This window comes from Corvus hawaiiensis, chromosome 6, assembly GCF_020740725.1.
Source record: "Corvus hawaiiensis isolate bCorHaw1 chromosome 6, bCorHaw1.pri.cur, whole genome shotgun sequence".
Lineage (NCBI taxonomy): Eukaryota > Metazoa > Chordata > Aves > Passeriformes > Corvidae > Corvus > Corvus hawaiiensis.
The window spans coordinates 293,384-314,282 of NC_063218.1; the positions used below are offsets into that span (position 1 = coordinate 293,384).

Below are 20,899 nucleotides of genomic sequence, written 5' to 3' on the forward strand. Positions count from 1 at the left end.
ATGTGGAGCTGGCAGCAAATGAAGGCCTTGCCCCTACAGGTTACCCAGAACAACTCAGTCAGCTCACCAGTGGATATCTCAAATACTTTGTAAAATATCAGGCTTTTCCATACATCACTGTAAATTTCCCACTTAATTTTATAACATCAAACCTGCCCTCATTTTTCCCTCCTCAATCTTCCATTTGCTCATGAGATCATGGAGTCCCTGCTGATAGCAAGCTGTGATAAATTAAGTTTATCGCTTAAGAAAAAGTATATTTGAGTTATAACTGTTAGCTCCAGCTGAAATAATTCTATGGATTCTCCTGAATGCAAAGAAAATAAATCAGGAGATCAGAACTCTACAACTATGTGATTTATGTGTATAAATATTAAAGGCATCAGCTAATCAGAGAATTAAAACTGTCAGAAGCTCTAGTGTGGCTCTGTGGTAACACCCAGCACAAATTTTCTTGCTCCAGGATTTTATGTGCAAAGTCAGCCTGTGTTCTCCAGACCTGGTCTGTTATTCCCAGCATGAGGCCTCAGTTCTTCCCATGACATAATAACTGATTAGCACAGAGTTTTAGGATCTGGGATTTGGAAGCAAACTCCTTCCTGGCACCGTTTGTGCTGGATAAATGGTTATGGACTTTTGGTTGGACATGGTGGCTGTTTGTGTCTTCTGCTGTATCTCTCACAGTGGGAAAGGGGATCATCTTTCATCTTGCAGAAATAATAGACTTACAGCCCTGATAATTTGTATATCTAAGGTAAAACCTGTAGGTAGAGGTTATATTTTTAGTAGAACCACTGGTATGGTAGGTGAAGTTTCAGATGTGAAGTGCTCTTGTTTTTGAATTATTGTCTTTTCCTCCAGCTGTATCAGGTGTTGAAGGATCATCTTCTCTGCCATAAATCTCCCTTACTCATACTCTTAGTGCCTCGTGGCTGCAGCAGCCACTCCACCCCATGTGAGATGAGCGACATAATTTCTGTCCTTTGAGGGAAAATATGGCAGGCTTGGAATCTCCCCAAACAGTAGTTTTAAAAACAGTCTCACTAAGCTGCTTATATAAAAGTTAATTTGATAAAAAATCCCCTATAAAATGGAAACTTCCCTTGGATTTCCATAGCAAAGCATCAGGAAGGAGCTGCTTTCACACCTGGTGCTGCACTGAGCTGTGGGTTATGCAGGTAAGCTGGACACATAGGAAGGATTACTCTGGCTACCTACGCTCTTCAAGCTGCTTTTAATTGCAAACAAGGATAAAACGTTAAAATACCATAAATATAAAATATAAATATAAAATATTTTGAATATTTTTTTAACATTTGCTCCTCCATCTGCCTCTCAGAGGAAGACTCCGCTCCCACTAGGAGACATCAGAAGTCATGGGAATGGGGAGCGCTGGGTGCAGCCGTGCCTGAAAACCTGCTGGGAGGTGCAGGCTGGCGTTCCAAGAGCCCAGCTTCAGTTCATGCAGCCCGACCTGCGGAGCAGCACGGCCACAGCTGGGCCGGGAACTGCGAGCAGCAGCAGCTGGAGCCTGCGAGGTCTGCAGGGAGAGGGGAAAGCCTGGGGGACTCGGTGGCTGGGTGCCTGTATGGGTGTTCCTGGGCCAGGCTGCACGGTCGGGGCCATGAGCATCACCGGGAGAGAAAGCTGGCCACGGATAATGTTTGGGGCAGTGCCTGTGGCACATCCTGTGGCACATCCTGTGGCACGTCCCACGGCACATCCTGTGGCACATCCTGTGGCACTTCCCTGTGGCACATCCTGTGGCACATCCCTGTGGCACATCCTGTGGCACGTCCCACGGCACATCCTGTGGCACGTCCCGTGGCACTTCCCTGTGGCACATCCTGTGGCACATCCTGTGGCACGTCCCACGGCACATCCTGTGGCACATCCTGTGGCACTTCCCTGTGGCACATCCTGTGGCACATCCTGTGGCACGTCCCACGGCACATCCTGTGGCACATCCTGTGGCACATCCCTGTGGCACGTCCCACGGCACATCCTGTGGCACGTCCCACGGCACATCCTGTGGCACATCCTGTGGCACATCCCTGTGGCACGTCCCACGGCACATCCTGTGGCACGTCCCACGGCACATCCTGTGGCACATCCTGTGGCACTTCCCTGTGGCACATCCTGTGGCACATCCTGTGGCACGTCCCACGGCACATCCTGTGGCACATCCTGTGGCACATCCTGTGGCACATCCCACGGCACGTCCCACGGCACTTCCTGTGGCACATCCTGTGGCACGTCCCATGGCACATTGCACCAGCCCGGCATGGGCAGTCCTTGTCCTCCTCCTGGGGCATGGGACAGGGCTGCTGTGGCTCCGCAGAGGTACTTGGCAGGGAATTCGTGTCCAAAAAGGCTCAGAATGGATGTGGTATCAGTGGGACCTGTGCCATCACTGAGGGTGGCAGGATCATTCTGCTGGGACTGCCCAGGTCCCAGGTACTGCAAAAGGGGATCCCTTGCAGGCCTCATAGGGCCCCTCACCTTCCAGAAACCACCATTTGTCACATACAAACACTATTTAGGTTTCTGAGGAATGAGTGGCATAATTAATGGCACACAGCAAACCGTGTATCACGTGATACATCACACACACCTGATATGTTGTCAGAGAAACCATTCCTCATTGCAAACCAGTCCTTTTTGAACCTCACAGCCTGGTTTACAGACCCCATACTGTGGGGTATGGCCTGTTCAGGTGTTGCCTTCAGGTTTAATTACTTTTTTTCCTGTGTTTTATGCATTTATTCAGTCTTTACTAAATAGTGGTCATTATTTATCACTGGACCACCTGGCAGTGATCTCTGCCTGGAGTTTGGCTCTTTGGAGGTGCCTCATTTGTCTTGTGTTTGCCTTGAACATAAGTCATAAGCCACCAGGACTACTTGGAAATGCACTATTTTTCTGAAAGAAAAATCAGTCCACAAACCAAACACACAAATAAAGTGTAAATTGTATGGGGTTTTCATGGCCAGGCTTTGGTAGTGGGGGGAATTATAGGGGTGGCTTCTGTGAGAAGCTGCCAGAAGCTTCCCCCATATTAGATGGAACCAATGCCAGTGGCTACGAGAGGGATTCGCTCCTGCAGCTGACATCCACCCAGCTTCCTCATTGCATCCTGCTGCTCGCCTCCTGTTGATGCTAATGGATGTATTCCCAAAATGATCACTGAACAGGGTAACAAGCAATTTTTAGGGAAGAAATTGCCATCTGGTGTGTGAAACAATGAAGGGAGAAAGCAAACAGAAGAGAAGAGAGAAGAGAGAAGTACAACGTCAGGGCTGGATTTCTTTTCTTTGTTAGTGCTGGGTTTTGGGAAAGTGGAATTGGAAAAAATTCCCTTAATTTAAATTTTATTCAAAGTCAACCTTCTCACCATCAAAGAACTGTAACAATACTGGTGGGTTGTTTAAACAAACCACAAAATGCCCACAAACCTGCTCTGAGGAACTAATAGGGAATCTGGGGGCTCCAAGACATCGCTTGAGAAAAATAAAAAGCCAGACTGTAATGGTATTTGGAGTGCCATTTGCTTCAGAGATGTTGCCTTATCTGCTTCGACAAGATTCTCTCAGACATGTTTCCATCCTCACCATCTCAGCCATGGGGCTGAACTGAGACTTCCTGACTCATGAGAAGGTGCCAAGTCACTGAGTTTGACTTTGAGATTGAAATGCTGCCCCTGTTCAGACTCAAAGTCAGCAACTGGCAGGCCAGTGCACAGATTGGTTTTTGTAATGCAAACAAGATCCTCATAAGTCCTCCAAATGGAAGCCCTCCAGTCTTGTTACACAAGTCTTAAATTCATTATTAAGTGTAGAACTGCTAATTGTACATTTGTAATGCAGCATTTGGTAATTGCTCACTATACAAACACTGTAAAGGCCTTAGAGAATGCACCTAATTATGGGCTTTTGACAGAAAGCAGGCGGGAAATCAGTCCACAGCTTGTGAAGTGAGTGGATCAGCTTCCTCATCCTCATGGAGCATTGGCAGATGGAGTTATAAGCCAGAGGATGCACTAGCCGGTGGCCACCAAAAGGGGAAACTTTGTTCACCCCCTTCTTCCACATCCTGCTTCCACTTCTGGGTGTGCTGTCCTGCTTCTGTAGCAAAGGTCTGAACGAAGTGCCAGGAGGCATCTGTTGGTGCTATTTTCTGGCCTTAGTGGGGCTGTAACTTCAAAATTAATCAAAGAATAGACCTTGGCTTTTACTGATCGCATGGAAGCAGTGTTGAGCATTTTGGAGTGGCTGTATGTGAGTTAGCTGTTGTGGTGATTTTTTGTTGGGATGAAGTTGATTTTCTCCCAGTAGCTGGTCTGGAGCTGTGTTTGGGATCTGTGCTGGAAGCAGTGGGGATCCCACGGGGCTGTGTCAGGCCCTGCTGGGCAGCACCTGCACCATGCCAGGGGCTGCTCTGCTCCTCACCCACCCCACAGCGAGGGGCTGGGGGCACCAGGGTCTGGGGGGACACAGCTGGGACAGCTGATCCCAACTCTCCCAAGGGATGCCCCAGCCCCCAGGACATTGTGCTCAACATAGAGAGCTGAGGGAGAGGGATGAGGGCACATTTGGGGTGATGGGGTTCATCTTCCCAAGTCACTGTCATGTGCGCCAGAGGCTGGCTGTCTTGGGGATGGCTGAGCACCTGCCTGGTATGGGAAGTGGGGAATGAATTGCTTGGTTTGTTTTGTTTGTGTGCACAGCTTCTTCTTCATCTGTTAAACTGACTTTACCTCAACCCACCAGTTTTCATACTTTTGCTCTCCCAGTTCTCTGCCCACCCCACTGAGTGTGATCCAGCAGCACGGTGAGCCGAGCTGCCAGCTGGGGTGAGACCAGGGCACCTGAGGGGCCGGGGCTGCTGGTGGTGCTGGGCCACTGCAGAAGCTGATGGTGGCTCTTCCAGCCGCCTGCCCCAAGCCCCAGCCATGGCTGGCAGCAGCAGGCACAGCCCTGGGGCCCTCTGTCTCCAGCAGAGCCCCTGGCCCGTGTGCCTCCTCCGTGTGAGCCAGCACAGCCCACTCAGTGCTGGTGGTCAGCAGGAGGGGCTTGGGGCTGCTGAGCCCCCGGCCCAGCCTCGCTGCTCTGAGCATCAGCTCTCCACAGCACGCAGGGCAGCAGCCCAGCTCTGCCTGTCCAGCAGCGTAGTTGTACACGTTTTTCATTAAACCTATGTTAGACATGGAAAAAACTGCAAAAAGGAAGCTTGATATTTCATGTGTGAGCTCCTTAATACATTTTGGTGTTTCTCATGTTTGGAGAAAAAAACAGGATTGGAAAAGCTGTCTTCTGTCGTTCTGCTGGAAATGTATTGAGGTTTTCTGAATTGACATGATAAATTTGCTTTAAAAAACTAGTCTAAAACCAGATGGAATGAACAGGATCTCTAGAAATGCTTTTCCAGTCAGAGGGGCAAGGCAAAAGGTTATTTCTTTTTCCTTCTTCTGTTTTTTGAGGAAGACAGTTAATTCACTGTTGTTGTTTCAGAGCCAGAGCTCTCCTTGCAGTGCTGCTCTTGGATGTGACCAGCAATACAATCCTGCCCTGGACTGTGCCAGGGACTCAAAAAGCTGTCTCAGACATGACAAGTGGTCATACATGAAGCAGATTTTTGGTTCTACTGACTGAGAACGTCTTATCCATGAGTATCTGTAGTTTTCCAGATGGTAAAAAGCTTTTCTGGAAGCAGGTCCTTTTGCTGTGCCGTTTGAAACTAGAGAAGGGAGTGATGAGAGGGAAAGCTAAATGGAGACAACAGCACCTATCTCTTCATTTTGTATGAGGTCGTTCCATTGGAATGAATGAAGATAAAAATCTACTTGAATATCAAAAAATGCATCTCTGAAACAGAGCTGTGCCCAGCTTTATTTAAGATTCCTCTGCACAGAAACCAGGTCTTCATCCCAAGGTGCTGTTGTGACGGACCAGAAGCTGTGATTATAGTGACTGCCAAATTGGGAATGGTGTCATGGGTGGGGAAAAGAGGTACGCTTGTTCCTCTAGTTTAAGAAAGGGTTGAAGTGAGACAGAAAAACAGGAATCTTGAGGTTAGTCCTTAGCAGTGTGCAAATTCACAGGAGAAATTGGGAAGAAATAGCAGCTGGAGACAACTGGATAGGTAGTTTAGGAGTAAATTTAGGAGAAAATTTTAGGAGTAGGTAATTTAGGAGTCAAACAAATCGGGTTTCAGGGAGACAAATTGCAGCCAAGTTCTTCAGCCAGGAATATTTTCCTGTTGCCTGACTCCCAGGCAAGATTATCACAGACTGCCCACCCGGGCTGTGTGAGGCTGGCCAGGCTGAGCTGCACAGAGATTCTTGCACTGAGCTCTCATGTTTGCACCAGCAACCTGAGCTGTCTTGTACCCAGAAACCAGGAAAGCAGATTTCCAGGCCGGTGCCACACAACAGCTCCTGCACAGCTCAGCAGGAGGATGCTGAGTGCAGGTGGGAGCTGCTGTGGCAGGAGGTGCTGCCAGTGAGATATCTGCCATGGTGGTGCAGGGCTCACACTGGGCTGTGGGGCTCAGCAGGTGCAGAGCCTGAGGCAGGGGACCCCACTATGGTGGGGGCAATGGGTGAGGCATTTCTGAAGGGTGTTAACCCCAATGCAGAGGGGAGCGTTCCCAGACCCGTCTTTGGCTTGGTGCACAAGGACAACTGCTGCTCCACACAGGTCCCTGAAAGGCTTGGTCACTGCCGTGTAAAAGATATTTTCTGGACATATAGTTCCCATTTCCTGGATATTTTCATGTGTCTATGCACACTGAATTCCTGTTCCATATTCCTATCTCCCTGACCTCCCAAGGGCACCGCCTCTTTGCAATCTCACTCCCTGAGGCTATAAAATAGTCGTGGTGGAGATTTTGGGTGGTTTTTTTAGAACTCAGAGCATCAGATTAACTGATATTTACACATCTCCTGGAGAGCAGAGCCGGGCAGCCAGCAGCTGTGACGGGCAGGCAGGGAGTAGGACAAGGAGCAGAGGAGGGTGATGCTCAGAGAGAGGAGTGTGGTGGCACCTCCAGACCTCTGTGGGAGCCAGGCTTGAGCTGGTGCAGGCACTCATCCATGGGGACCAGACCGTGAGTGGGGGGGACAGGGTTGGCCACCTTCCTGAGGGTGCAGGGGGTGCGTGGCTCTTGGGCTCTGTGCCAGCACAGGAGCCCCACACCTTCCTGGGCAGCTCCAACACAAGGAGAAAAGCACCTGTTTTCCTGCGATTTTCAGCATTTCTCAACCTGTTCAGATGACCAAACCCTTTTGGCAGCCACATTTTTTCAAAACCATGTGGTAGCACCAGCCTTTATCCTTCACTGTCCTGTGTGAGCTCCAAGGACCAGCAGACACGTGGCTACTCAGGGCAGCAGCGTGAGGGTGGGAAGAGAGGGGTTTGGTCTGGAGGTGGCAGCACGGTTCTCAGTATCCCCTGATCCCCTCCCGTTAACCCACAGACAATCCCAGCACATTAGGAAATGTTATTCAGGGCCTGAGGAACAGGAAAAGCAGGAAAACATTCCTCTTCAGGGGCTGGACTTAAAAAAAAAAGAAAAAAAACCCCCGTGTTTGGAAGCTACAGTGGGAAACTGAAGTTCAGAAGTAAAACATGCATTTTTGTTGAGGACAGCAAGAGATTGAAGCAGCTTACCCGGGGAGACAGTTGAGTTTTGCCTATTGAAGTTGTTTTTCTTTAACCCAGCCTGGGTTCATTTCCAGAAGAACTTCAAACAGCAGCAAAAGCCAGGACCCTGTGGCTCTCGGTCTGTGCCCTGTGGCAGGTCAGACTGGCATGACGCACCTACCACTTCTCCTTAAGGAATGGCACCCCGCAGGACAGAGGATCCTATCCTTGAGAGGTGACACTGGCAGGAGTTGCTGAGAGCTCCTGTTAGCAACAGGAGTAAGAGGGTAATTAGCAGTGACAGCTCCTGACCCAGGTCTCCCCGATCTCCCTGACTCCTGTAAAGAGAGTTATTAGTCAAATACAGCACCTTCTTGGGAAACAATTACCACTAATTACCATCAAGTCATAGCATCCCGAGATTTTAAACACAGTGTGGAAGTCTTGTGTGATTAGAGACCATCAGGCAACTCTCTAATGGGTTTCCATGCAGTATATTCCTGACAAGATGGTTCATGCCAAACAGGTGACTTTCACTGATGTTTAATCTGCACTTAACATTAATAAAAATAAAGCAGGCTGGCAGACTGAGACACTGCCGACAGCCCAAGCCCTCCTCATGCACCTCAAAAACCAGAATCAAAGGGAATACCTGGAACATTGTGAGTGTTCCTGTGACTCCTGATCAGATTTTTGGCTAACCCAGCCTGTAGCCCACCAGCCTGGTGTGTGCTGGGAGCAGCATCACTGGGTCAGAGCAAGAGCCCCATGGTGGCAGGAGGTGGACAGAAGGAGCTGAAGATCTGCAATGCAGCCACTGTTCCCCATCCCTGCAGCCAGCATCTCCACATATCACCTGTCAGAAAGCTCTATCAGAGTCTGCTGTCTCCTGGGAATAGAACAGACCAAGCTGGGAGGTGTAGAAGTCAGCTCATCCCAAAAGCCTTTGCAGTGGATCCCACAGCAGTGGGACTGCTGAGGCTTCCCTGCCTCCTTTTGTGCTGGAGGGGATGCCCACTCCATGATGGAGGAGGAGAAATGAACACTCACCCCTGGATTGGGATCTTCTTTGCTCATAGGTGTGTGATTCAGTTATGGCTTATACATTATGGACTCTCATTACTCAAGTAGTGAATAAGTGAATCCATGTGAATCCCTTGGGCAAAGGGGATCAAATCCTTGTTTGTTGTGCTTGGTTCTCTTATCTCCTAATGAGCTCATTAAAAAAACCTAATTTACAGAGCACTTTGTCCTGTACATTTGAGAGATCCAAACTACCATGACACCTCTCCTTTGGCTCTTCCTGCCAGCTGCCAGCTGTGAGGAAGTGTGTCCGTGGCCGGGCAGGACACCAGGGAGCGCCAGAGCAGTGGTGCCCTCCTGGGAGCCATGGCTGCAGAGCAGCAGGGGCTGTCTGTGCTGCAGAGCCTGTTGGGACAGTTGAGAAGGTTCCCACCTGCTTGGAGAGGTGTAGCAGCAATGCTGAGCCTGCAAAAACCAAAGGAGTGTGGGCACCAGGAGCAATGAAGTGATTTTTAGCATCTCTGTATGTCTGGAAAGGGTTAAATCCGAGTCAGGACCTTGAACCTCGTTTGTGTTACGAACATACACAAGACCCTGGTAGCGAATGCCCAGACCAGAGAGAGCAGATCCTGGGCTGGAAACACCGTGTCATGGCTGAACTGAGAAATTCAGCACCTGGAAATTCCTGAGCCCCTGCCTTATTAGATTATCTTGCTGCTCTTCTTTTCTCCTCTGTAGGGTTCTTTATTCAGAATTTGCTCAAATATTTTCCTTCAGAAGATTTAATATCTCAAAGTGCAAATATCCAAACCCTGTATCATTTTGTAATTTCATACTCTGTGGTTCTTTCATATGCATATCAATCATTTGCCATCCTTTTGAAGGATGCAGCTTGAGTAATGGAAGTGAAAGAAAACCCATTCAATGTTGATTTTAATTGAACAAGCTCGGAAGCAGTGGGGATCCATGCCAGACACCAGTTCGCTCTTTTTGAAGAGTTATTACTAGAATTCTTTTGCTTCTGTGTCTCTATTTTTTTTTCCAATTAGCAGCTTCTCAAAAATATTAGTTATCTTATTATTTTCCTGGTTCTGCTTGTTTGGGATGCTTATGCATAATAATCACTAAATTCACTTTCTCCTCCTCTTCCAGTGGAATATTGTATTCCTTTGCTGGGGAGCAACACTCCAGCCTGCATTCCAGAGTAATTTTTGCAGTGAAAATTAACTCCTTTTTGGTGCAACCTTTTCATTGTGGTTATCGCAGTGGTGAGCTCCTGCATAGTCTACACTGCAACTGTAGAGACCGTAAATATTATAAATTGAAGACTGCAAACACTGTAAATAAAAGTTTGTTCTTTCTTCTGTGTACAAATGAGGTGTAGGGTAGCTCTTCATTCTCCCACCATGATGAGTTGAACATTAGCCCTCAGCATGTTGCTTGGATATAAGAGAGGAGATGGAACATCCAGAAGAATAATAGCTTGGATTACTGGACACTATCTTCCATGCAAAATTTGGCTTAAGGAAAAGACTTAAATCAGTAACTGGTAGAACAACAAATTCCCATCTATTATGGAAACGAGCTCTGCACATGGCTCTGAGGGAATTGGGGCAGGCTGGTGATGGAGATTTTTCTGTTTTCTACTGAGAAGTCATCTGAACAAAGAAGGAATAAACTGTGTAAGAAAGAAATGTGAATAAGGAAGAATTTTAAAAGACTGAGACCCAAAACTCCAATACGAAGAGAGTGCAAGTGTTAAGAGAGCATGTTATTAAAATTCCAGAAACAAGGAGGAGGAGACAGACAATGAAGCACGTCTTTGGCTTTAAACAGGCAGCAGGAGAGGTGCTGAGCCCTGGTGGCAAAGGATTAGGTGCTCGTGCTGTGTGTCAGGTGATGCCCATCCTATCTGCACAGCACCCAACACTTCTGTCTGCTGAAATCATGGAATCACAGCATCATTTAGATCAGAAAAACCCTCTGAGAGCATCAAGTCCAACCATTCCCCCAGTACTTTCAAGCTGTTCAACGATGTGTGATTGGAAGCTGCAGTCAGGGATGGGCAATTATTGTTCTTCAACCCAGGAGGCTTAATGTCACCTTCAGAAAGAAATGTAGAGCTGTTTGCCCCTGAACCAGCTCACCAGACCACAGCACTGCAGTGTAGCCCTGGGCCCTTCCCTGGGATACAGATTGGCTTTGCCTTCCACGTCCAGCTGTGCTGGGCCCTGCAAGAACACAAGTATGTTTATAGAGACGGAAAGATGGGGCTGCCCATGGTGCCAGCAGCCCTCTCCTCATGTAAGCTCTGCCCCAGCTCCATCCCACACATCAGCACTGCCTGTCAGTTGCAGTGAGCCCCTGGCAGTCTCCGACTGCTCTGGCCTCTCCCTGCCTTGGGAACACCAGTCCCAGTTCCTGGAGGCGTCAATGACAGCTGGCAGAAGGAAACGGCCTTTTGCAGGTAACAGGTTTTTTTGGACAGGCTGTTTTTCTAAATTATGACTGAGCTTAGTCTCTACTTTTTATTCACAGCCCTACAATATACCTGCTTCTTCCCGTTTCTTATGTAGGGTCTCCATCTGTAATATTTCCTCCTACGCCTATTTCCAAATCAAACAAGCCATGCTCCAGGTGAGATCATGTGGCCCTGCCAGGCCACCATGGGGGTGAGAAAACCCATTGTGTGGGGTGCAAAGCTGGCTGAAGAGAGCCCTGAGCTTGTGTGCTGGCTCCAGGGCAGGCAGAGCCTGCCCACGAGGTTTGGGGTGAGGCGGACAAGGCTCCTCATTAGCACAGCAAACTTTTCCCAGTTGTGCCTCCAGGTCTTCCCCAGACATAACTGGGCTCACACAATGCAGAATTGTGGCAGGTATGCGATCACCGCAGGACAGTCAGTGCTCATCTGTGTTCATCCTCCAGCTTGTGTCTGACACTTAATGCACTTCATAAATAAGCCAGGTACCAACAGCTGGAAGTCTTCATATAATCATGTAAGAAATTAAAAAAAACAAATCAGCACATGATTTTATTTCTCAAAGAACAAATTTGTTAAAAGGTTAAGCAAACAGACACTACAATTACTGTCATCAACACTTTTAATCTAAGCTATTTTTTGGTTAAAAATGCAAAAAAGGGTGCACTCCAGGTATAAAGTATTGCTTTACTTGGTTTGCTTCTACCAGATGAACTGAGTCTGTTTGAGGATAAGCCTGTCGCTGGCCCCCCACCCCCTGTGGAGGTTTTGAGTGATTCACTGGCAGTGCCAGTGGCAGGGTCCGGCAGGGTGGGGCTGGCACATAAAAACCAGGGCACCAATATGAACAGACTCTAGGGAGAAATGTCACACCAGTTCACCTTAAATAAAATCAGAAGGAGTGCTAAGGGACCTGTGTGCTCGGGCCAGGTTTAGCACCAGTTGCCCTGAGCCTCCCTGGCCAGCGAGGGCGAGAGCTGGGGACACCAGGACAGCTGGGGAAGGACCTCACCTGTGGCCTGGTGACAAGGAGGCAGAGGGCTCCAGAAGGAGCAGGATCGGTCCCTGCCATTTTTTGTACAATGCAACAGCTCCCCCATCTTACAGACTAAAGAACTTAAAATGACAAACATCTCCAGGAAATGATCACTGCGTTAACTCCACATGCTTCCCTGGTTCTTCTGGAGGAGAGGCTGGCGTGCACTGGCACCTGAGGCGTTCTTGTCTCCAAGGTGCTCCAGGGACAAGAAACCTACTTCATGCAACGGGACATTTGACATTTCAGTGATTAGGGCAGTGAATTTCCTCCTTGTAAGGATGAATAAGCATTGCCGCTTCCAGATGCATTTTGATGAGGTACCAGAGTCTCTCTTAAGGAGTACCATGTACTGCCTCTTGACATGTTTTTCGCCAGGCTGTCAAAGCCTGCAGTGCCTGGAGCTGCTCCCCTGCACTGCTGCTGGTCTCCTTTAGGGTGTACACGCAGCACGCGGTACCAGCGTTCGGTGCCTGGCGAGGAAGGGCGCCTGTGCTGATGGAAAACTGTGCTCCGTGCGGAGTGACGTTATGCCTGAACAGTTCCTGCTCCAGTCCATGGTACAGCTACCACCACCGCACACACGGGCATCCCGCCCCTCCTGCTGCCCAAGCAGTCCAGCAGCAACTCCGGCCACAGCTCAAAGGATGGCTCCGGGCTGTGAGGTCGGGCTGGGAAGGAGGTCTGAAGGGATGAGGGACAGGCAGCCCCCTGTGGCACCGTGGGTGTGGGTGTTGGGGGCAGCAGGCTGGGGGAGCATGGCACCCTGTCGCCAGCAGCTGCAGCACAGTGGCACTGTGCCTAGGCCCCAGGTCCCTCCTTCCGGAGGTGACTAAGGGTTTGAAAGTGCATAAAAGAGCTCTGTGTGCTATTTGAACAAAGAACTCTCCTCAAGGTCTCCTTATTTCAGCCAAAAAAAGAAATGATGAAATAAATTTAAAATTATACCTGTGAGGGGAAAAAGATCTCAGTTTAAGGAGTTACCAGCTCTATTGGGAAAAAAGCATTTTAACACTGGTTGGTGAGACCAAGACAAAACCCCCAGCAAGAGCTTCTTCAGAAGGGTAAAGGGGGAGGTGACTGAGCCCCAGCAGGAGTGAGAGTCCCCAAGGCAGGGTGAATCCTGGCCACAGCTAGGTAGGAGCTCACCTGAGTAATCCTGAGCATCCTCAGTGCCAAGGCTGTGCAGGACAGTGCTGTCCATGAGGTACACTGCAAGGCATTGGGAATAACGATGCCAGGACACAGACCTGCCCCACCCACAGCACTGAGGTTTGTCCCAAAACAGCCTGTCTCAGGGCATCGAAGGGAGCATTCAGGCACAGACACCCCCATAGCATCACTGGGGGCAGCCAGGAACACCCCAGGAAAGACCCCAGTGGAGGGGTGACCAAGAGGGAGGGGAACAGCTTCAGGGTAAGACCTGTACAGCATAGCAGCCACACACTGTCACTTAGGTCAAGGTCCAGGATCAGACAAGCGGTCTTTCCATCTCAGCCATCAGTGAGCGAACTTCCCCAGCACACCCCCAGTTCCCACAGTCCTAGAGGCCCCAGGGGGGAGCAGTTTTCCCACTGGGTACATAACTAGGGGGTGTTGTTGTCTCAGTCTTGTTGTCTCAGTCTCACATCCAGGAGGGATTTCAGGGTGACAAAGAAGATGCAGCAGCCCTTGCTCAAACACCTGAGGCCGGACAGCACAGGACATTGCTTTAGCTGCAAGGTTGTGGAGCTCCTGGGCTGTGCTGTACTGGTACCAGTTCAGAGGGGTCCTGAACCAGCCCTCACAGTGTGTTTGGGCTGGATGGTGCAAACCAGTGCACCCCCCAGTACATACCAGGCTCTGAACACAAGCTTCCACTGAGTTTCCACTGAGCTTCTCCATGTTCCCATGGCCAGGGAAGCCATACCCCGATGTTTGCCTCCTCTCCCAATGACAGCCACACTGCTGGCATCACTGGCATGCCAGCCCCCCTGCTTCTGGGGCAGCAGAGAACGGACAGAGTGCAAATGCTTGAACCCGAAGCCCAAGACACTGGTGGATGTTAGCCAAGACCACAGATGTTTTACCAGGGAGCATCTTATTGTCTCTCTTCTTTCTCCACAGGGGAGCACACTGTGAACGCCAAATCAGGGCCGAGCATGACACTGCCTCCAGCTCCAAAGGAGATCAGCGCTAGGACTGAATGTGGGGCAGAGACCACCCCAGCAAAAGCAGCCAACATGAGTTTTCCTTTGAGGGAGAGAACATTTAGACTAATTTCCTCCTGCCAGCCTCTCTCCCCCTGTAACAGCTCAAACCAGCTCCATGAAATAGCAGCTGGTACTTGGAGATAAACGCTAACTCAGGCCCAGCCTGGCAGCCCAGCCCTGGACAGATTCAGAGGCTGTCAGAAGGGCAGAGGATGACGTGGCTCTGCAGCTGTGTTCCTTGTGAGAGCAGGGTAACAGGCTGCTTTGGAGACCCCTTCAAAGTTCTTAAGTCACACGGACAGCCCTGAGCCCAGGAATAGTGATGTGCTCCCTCTTCTCACCCTTACCGACGCCAGACGCTGCATCCCAAGGCACAAAAAACTTTGGCATGGCATCAGCAGAGAGGCATGAGGACTGTCACTGCATCTTCCCGTTTCTTGAATGGGGCTCCTACCACGTGCATCACCAGCGAGAAGATGCCAGTGTATCCCCAGCAGCATTGCTCCCACTGCCTCCAAGCGTGCCGAGCAGTCCAGGGGTTTTCTCCTGCACCGTCAGCAGCGGTGGCCACGCGGGCTGGTCCGGCTGCAGAGAGTCCCAGGGCAGCCCCGGCGGAGTGGGCAACTGCCTCCCGTCCCAGCGGAGGGGTGTCGGGGGAGACGGGGCCATTGCCCAGTGGTGGCAGGGCACGTGCCTGCACATCCCTCCAGGTGCGGGGTCACTGGCCGCTTACGAGGTTCGTTAATTAGCTCCTCTTCCAGGCTCTCCAGGCAGTGCTCCTCTTCTTCGGGTCCTGTAACATCCGTGGCGTTTTCCCACAAAAGAGCATTAGAGAAGGGTGTCAGTGTTCCATAGCACGAAATGCACTCTCCTCCCTGTTAGAGATCCAGGAGACAGGTAACGATCGGAATCCCCAAAAGCGCTCCAATTTACTGCCCCCAAACATGACCCAACCTTTACTTCTTCTGCCAGGATCATCCCTCCTAGAAGTCCGGTGTTGCAGTCCCTGTCCTCGGACCGGCAGGGCGCGAGCAGGATGCGGACAGCTGCGTGCCCCGAGGGTGGACAGGAGCCCTCGCCAAGCCAGGCAGCGCGGAGCGGAGCTGCCGCCGCGCTCTCACCCCGCGTGGCCGCTCCGCGCCGCGGGACGGTTCCGCCGGTGCATCTACCGGATCCATCGTCAGGTCAAACTCTCGCGCAACCCCGCAGCCGCGCCGCCCCCGCCCGCCGCCCGCTCCGGACCCGGGGCCCCGGGCGGCGGCTGGGGAAGGGCTGTGGGGTGCCCCGAGGACCGCGGCCGCTCTCGGTTCCCGTCGCCTCAGCCCGGCCCCGGCGTCGCGGGGCAGGCGGAGGCGTGTCCGTATCCGTGCCGGTGCCCGTGCCTGGTCCCGCCCGGCGGCGCGCAGCCCTGAGGCCGGCGCGGCGGGGGGCGGCCCGGCCGCACGTCTGCGCGGCGGCGGTCGGGCGGCTGCGGCTCAGCCGTGCGTGCGGCGGGGCGGGGAGGGCCCGGCTGCTCCAGCCCGCCCCGGCGCGGCGCGGCGCGGGGGAGGCGGCGGCTGCTCCATGCGGCAGCGAGCGGCGCGGCTGCCCGTGGCCGGGGCCGGGCGGAGGCCGGCGGCGCGGAGGATGGGCGCAGCTGCCGCCGCCGCGGAGGGCCGAGCCGCGGGCGCCGCGCTCCCCGCTCTGCCCCGCCGCAGCGCCCGCCGCCGCGGCTGCTCCGCCTGAGCGCGCCCGGCGCGGAGCGGCGCGGAGCCACATGGCCCTGCCGGCGGCCGCCCCGCGCTAGCGGCACCCGCACCCGGGAGGCGACGGCCCGGCGGCGGGGCTGCCCGCGCCTCGGCCACGTCCGTCCGTCCGTCCGTCCGTCCGTCCAGTGCAGCGCCTGGCGCACAGGATTCCGCAGCGGGGTGCGGAGCGGCGGCGCTTGGCGAGGATTAACCTGGCGCAGGTACACGACAAGGTCAGCGCCGGCGGGCGCGGAGCAGGGCGGGCTGCCCGGTGCGGGGCGATGCGGGCGGGCTAATGCAGGCGGGTTGTCCCGCGCCTCCCGCCCCCGCCCGCGCGTGTGTGCATGTGCCGCCACCCGCCCGAGCCGCCGCGTGGGGCCGTCCCCGGGCCGCCCTGCCCGCCCCGGCCGCGGGCAGCTCCGCCGCGGACCCGCGGTAGGATGCGGGTGGTGAGCGCCGGCTCGGGGCGGAGCGGCGGGCAGCCCGCCTGCCGCCAGCGCCCGCAGCCCGCCGGGGCCCGGCCGCGGCCGCACCCGCAGGGGACGCGCTCCGGCCGCCGCCCGTCCCCGGAGGCACCAGGTAACGCGAGGGGAGTCGCGCCCGGCACATCTGCATTGCACCGCGGTACTGGCCCAGGGGACGGGGCGGGGGGGGCGGGGGGCGGCCCGGCCGGTCCCGAACGTCCCGGTCAGGACGACCCTACGGCGCGGCGGGGGCGCCGGGACGACGCCCTTCCCGGGAGGGCGGCGATCGGGGAGAGCGCGGAGCGGCGGGCGGGTGCCCCGCGGACGGGCCGGGCCGGGCCGGGCCGGGCCTGGCCGCGCTGCCGCCGCTGCCCGCGGGACGGCGCCGGCGGCCTCCCGCGCTGAGCTGGGCTGGGCTGGGGATGCTGCGGGGCCGGGGATGCTGCCAGGCTGCGATGCTGCGGGGCCGCCCGTGCCGCGGCCGCCGCCCCCTCCGCGCCGCGGTGCCGCTGCCGCCGCCGCCCGGTTACCCGGCACCGCTGGCGCTGCGGCGCTGCCCGGGCGGGCGGAGGCGCCGCCGTGCGCGGAGCCATCCCGGGGCTCTCTCGCGGGGGGCTCAGGGGGTGCGGGGCTCTGCCAGAGGACCCGGCAACCCCGCGGCTCCCCCTTCCCCAGTCCTCCCGCCCCGTCCCACCGCCCCTGGCCGCCACACACACACCGCTCTCCCCGCGGCTCTCTCCCTGGGGCTGCCGCGGTCCCCTGCGTCCCGGGATGCGGCTGCGCCCCCCTCTCCTCCGTCCCCCCCGCCCCGTCGGTGGCGAACACCGCTGTGTGCGGGAGAACGAATGTAGGACAGGACGGACCTTCCCCGCCGGAAGGTTCCCGTTGGGGAGATGGCAGAGCAGCGGCGGAGGAGCCGGCGGAGCCTCGCAGCCATGTTGGTGTCGGAGCATCAGCCCTCGCGGCTCCAGGAGCGGGTGTTGGAGCGCACAGCCCTCCCGGCTCCAGGAGCCCAGCTGCGGCCGGCAGCGGGTGTGGGAACGGGCATATCTGGGCCAGGTGTACTGGGGAAGCCTCTTCCCGGGCTGGTCCTTCCCAGCATAGGGTGGGGAACACTGGCTCTGGGGTTCCTCTGCATCCTGGGACAGCAGCTCTTCCCTTCCTGCACTTTCGCCTCCTCCCTCCCAGTCTCCTGCATCTCCGGGGCACTCATTACGTTTTGTGTGTGGAGCAGAGGGATGTGTTGGTAGCTGTGGTCAACCTGTCCTCACCAGTCCTGGAATCCAGGGGTGGGACAGAGGTGCCCCCAGCCAAGCCCAGTCCTGTGTGGCCTTTGACTGACTGCCATGGAACTGGACATCCTGGGAGTCCCTGCCCTTGACCATCATGCTGTCGTGCTGGTGATCCTCCCCACCCACACTTCCATTTCACATGTTCCTGTGTGACACGTGGTGTCGGCTTGTTCCTTCTGAGCATCCTCGGGTGAGCGCTGCATGTGTGGGGCTGCTCAGGCCAGCACAGCCGGACAGCACACTGGCAAGGCGAAATGAATCTGTCCTGGACTTGAAGCCTAATTGTTCCAGCTGTGCACCTGCAGATGGAGGGGCCTGGGCTGGCTCTGGCAGCACTGACCCTGGCCATGGCTGTATCCAGGAGCACGGAGCAGTGCTGCCCAAATGGACTGCGTATGCTGGCACTGGTCTGTCCTGCTGTGGTGGGACTGCATCCTAGCTGGCTGGACCTGGGTGCTCAGGGCTGCGTGTGCTGCTGCAAGGACTCTGACTGGGCACCCTGGATCTGTGTACAGGCCACACCTTGGACCCGGCCCGTGGACTCTGTGGTATTGCTACAGTCAGTCCTGGCAGGCAGAGGTGTGCCAGGCCTGACAATTCCACTGCTGGCCTGAGAGTCAGGTTTGATTTTGCACAAGCAGCCGTACCAGAGACTGAGTGTTCTCAGTGCCCAACACCTTCCCAATCCACGTTGCTAAATATATACTGCACTCAAGGGATTATGCATTTGTTTAAATGCATAATAAATGTGTTTAAATGCATAAGATTGGATCATAATGCACACCAGAGCTCGCCAGTTTGGCCTCCAGTTACAAGCCTCTCTAAGATACATCTCCTGGCATATTACCTCATCTTTCTGCTTTCAGAAAGAGCACTTCCTGGTTTTATCATGGCAGGGCAGTCAGTGGAAGCAAATCCTGGATATCTCAGGTGCCCAGTGCAAGTTAAAGCTGAACTAGTTCACCTCTTCACCAAACACTTCCATCTGCAGGAGGGAACTTGAGATTGTCCCATTCCACCAAACACATGCAGATGTGGGAGTGGGCTCCAGATTGTCCTATCCCAGGGAGATCCAGTGGGCTGAGCGCTCATGTCATGCTTACGACCGAGAGAAGTTGCGCTTGACTGCAGTACTGCTCAGGATGGTGTCTCAGGGGCTTGGTTTGAATTTTTCATGCAGCTCTGTTGTCTGGAGAGGCTCCTGTTGGCCGTTGAAGGTGTGAGTGGGGCTGGGGGAAGGAGGATGAGAGGTGTCTGCCCAGCCCAAGATCTGGGCTGGCTGGGAATGTGGGGAACCCGAGAAGAGATGTGGCTGAGCAGCATGGCAAGAAAAAACAGATCTTCCCCAATTTTTTGAGAAAGATTAGAGGGGACACGAAGGCAGGTGCATCAGGAAGGATGGCCTTGCCGTACAGGGTGCCTATCTTGGGAAGTTGGAGCATCCTGAGGTGCCTGCAGGGCTTGTCCCTCTGCTGGGGCACGTGGAGATAGTTCAGAGGCTAGAGAGCTAATGGCTTTCCATTGCTGATCGATACAGCCTGTGCTTTCAGATGTGGTAACGGGCTCGGTTTTATAGAGCAATCTTTGCATATTCCCTGCACAAGCAGCTGGGCTGGAGCACTGCTCTAATGGCCCTGCTATTAGCGGGCTCAGAACCTGAGCCAGACTGAAAAGGCTGTGTAAGTGCTGCTCAAGCGTTTTGGGCCAGGCATATTCCATGCATTAGGGAAGATTTGTACTCCTTGGACCAGACATCACTGAGTGTTGTCTATTTATACACATCTAAATATATCCTCTGCAGTCTTCAGACTTTTCTAGCTAGTAGTAAAATTACTTTTCAATATCATGCTACTAAAACATGCTTGCTGACACTATCCGATGAGGTTTGTGCTAAGAGAGGCTTATGTATGTGTGTTTGTTTTAAATAAAAACTGCTCTTGAGGTAGTTACCTAAAATGCTTTGGAAACAAAAGCTTGTTGTCTGCGTGGCTGGGTAGCAGAGAGAAATGTGGTCAAACAGAAGCAGCAGTGGAGACATGCTCAGGCCTGGAAAACCAAATCCAAACCTTATCCAAAGTATAAGGTTTTGTTGCTGAAGAGTGAACCATTCTTTCTAGAAATATGTATCAAATAATCATGCACTTTGCAGCAAAATAGAAACATTTGCTTCAAATTAGTCAGATACACCTTCTGGTACTCTGGAGTTTGAGATGTCATTTTGAGAACAAAATGACAAATCTTGAAGAAGTAACTTAGGTTATGGAATTCCTTTGCAGTGCCCAGATCCAGGCTGTCGAGGGTGTTCCCACACAGCCCTGCTGTGAGGGTGGTCTGTGTCCCTGTTTGCATTTCTCTGGAGCTGGTGTCGGTCTTAGTGGGGCTCCCGAGGAGGGGTGGAGGCCTCAGCTACATCCCCAAGTAATCCACAGGCTTGCTCCCTGCCTGGTGGTGGCAGCGATGGCTGGCTGAGTGCCTGCAGCCCGACATGGAATAGTGATGGCCATCATTTTGTTTTCTGTGGCAGCTCTTAGGGTCAGTTCTTGGAGAGCTAAGAGGCTTCAGAGGAAGGGAAAGGGGTTGGTATTCATGGGGGAGCAGGTGAGGAGAGGAGAGGACAGACAGGGCTCTTGGAGGAGGCCCTGGCCCGGAGCCCCTCGAGCCAAAGACAGGTGCTGATCCCCTGGACCACCCCAGGTCCCTTGGCTGGGGCTCTGGGCTCCACGAGCAAGAGGTCCGTAGTGTGGTGAAATGTTGTGGTGCCAGGAGCTGTGTCCTGCCCATGACTGTGGGTACAGGTTTACCTGGCAGCTGCTTTAATTGCCTAATTGACCCATTATTTAGGTGTTTGAGCATGACTGTGGTGTCCAAGGGGCTCCCTGACCATGTGCCCCATCCCGCCTGGCTCGCCGGCCACTAAGGCACAGGCTGGGCACCCTGTGCCTGCTGCCTGAGCTGGGCAGCAGCTTTTGTTTTCATGGAATAAATAGCTCTACAAGTCATATTTGTTTTGAGCAGGCTGGGTAATGTAGAATGTGGTTTGTCA

General features: G+C 53.6%; 1 protein-coding gene and 1 long non-coding RNA gene across 6 annotated transcripts in view; one reads left to right on the forward strand and one right to left on the reverse strand.

The window, feature by feature from the left end:
- Nucleotides 1-5,857: 5,857 nt before the first annotated feature.
- Nucleotides 5,858-15,781, reverse strand: LOC125327934. 2 transcript variants are annotated; one of them, XR_007204458.1, is made up of 4 exons: nucleotides 13,331-15,781; nucleotides 8,694-11,648; nucleotides 8,296-8,532; nucleotides 5,858-7,981 (listed from the first exon to the last, which is right to left on the reverse strand). It is a non-coding gene; the product is annotated as an uncharacterized LOC125327934 (long non-coding RNA). The 2 variants fall into 2 exon arrangements; XR_007204457.1 differs by having other exon boundaries at nucleotides 8,296-11,648.
- Nucleotides 15,782-16,149: 368 nt separating this feature from the next.
- The window catches only part of LRFN5 (leucine rich repeat and fibronectin type III domain containing 5), a 39,057-nt gene continuing 34,307 nt past the window's right edge, over nucleotides 16,150-20,899 (forward strand). The window contains exon 1 of one of the 4 annotated variants that reach the window (XM_048307410.1): nucleotides 16,150-16,333. The gene's annotated coding sequence lies outside the window, so the exon portion shown is untranslated. Of the gene's footprint in view, nucleotides 16,334-16,626; nucleotides 16,680-20,899 lie in introns of those variants that run through there. The other 3 variants (XM_048307409.1, XM_048307412.1, XM_048307411.1) reach the window with 3 other exon arrangements.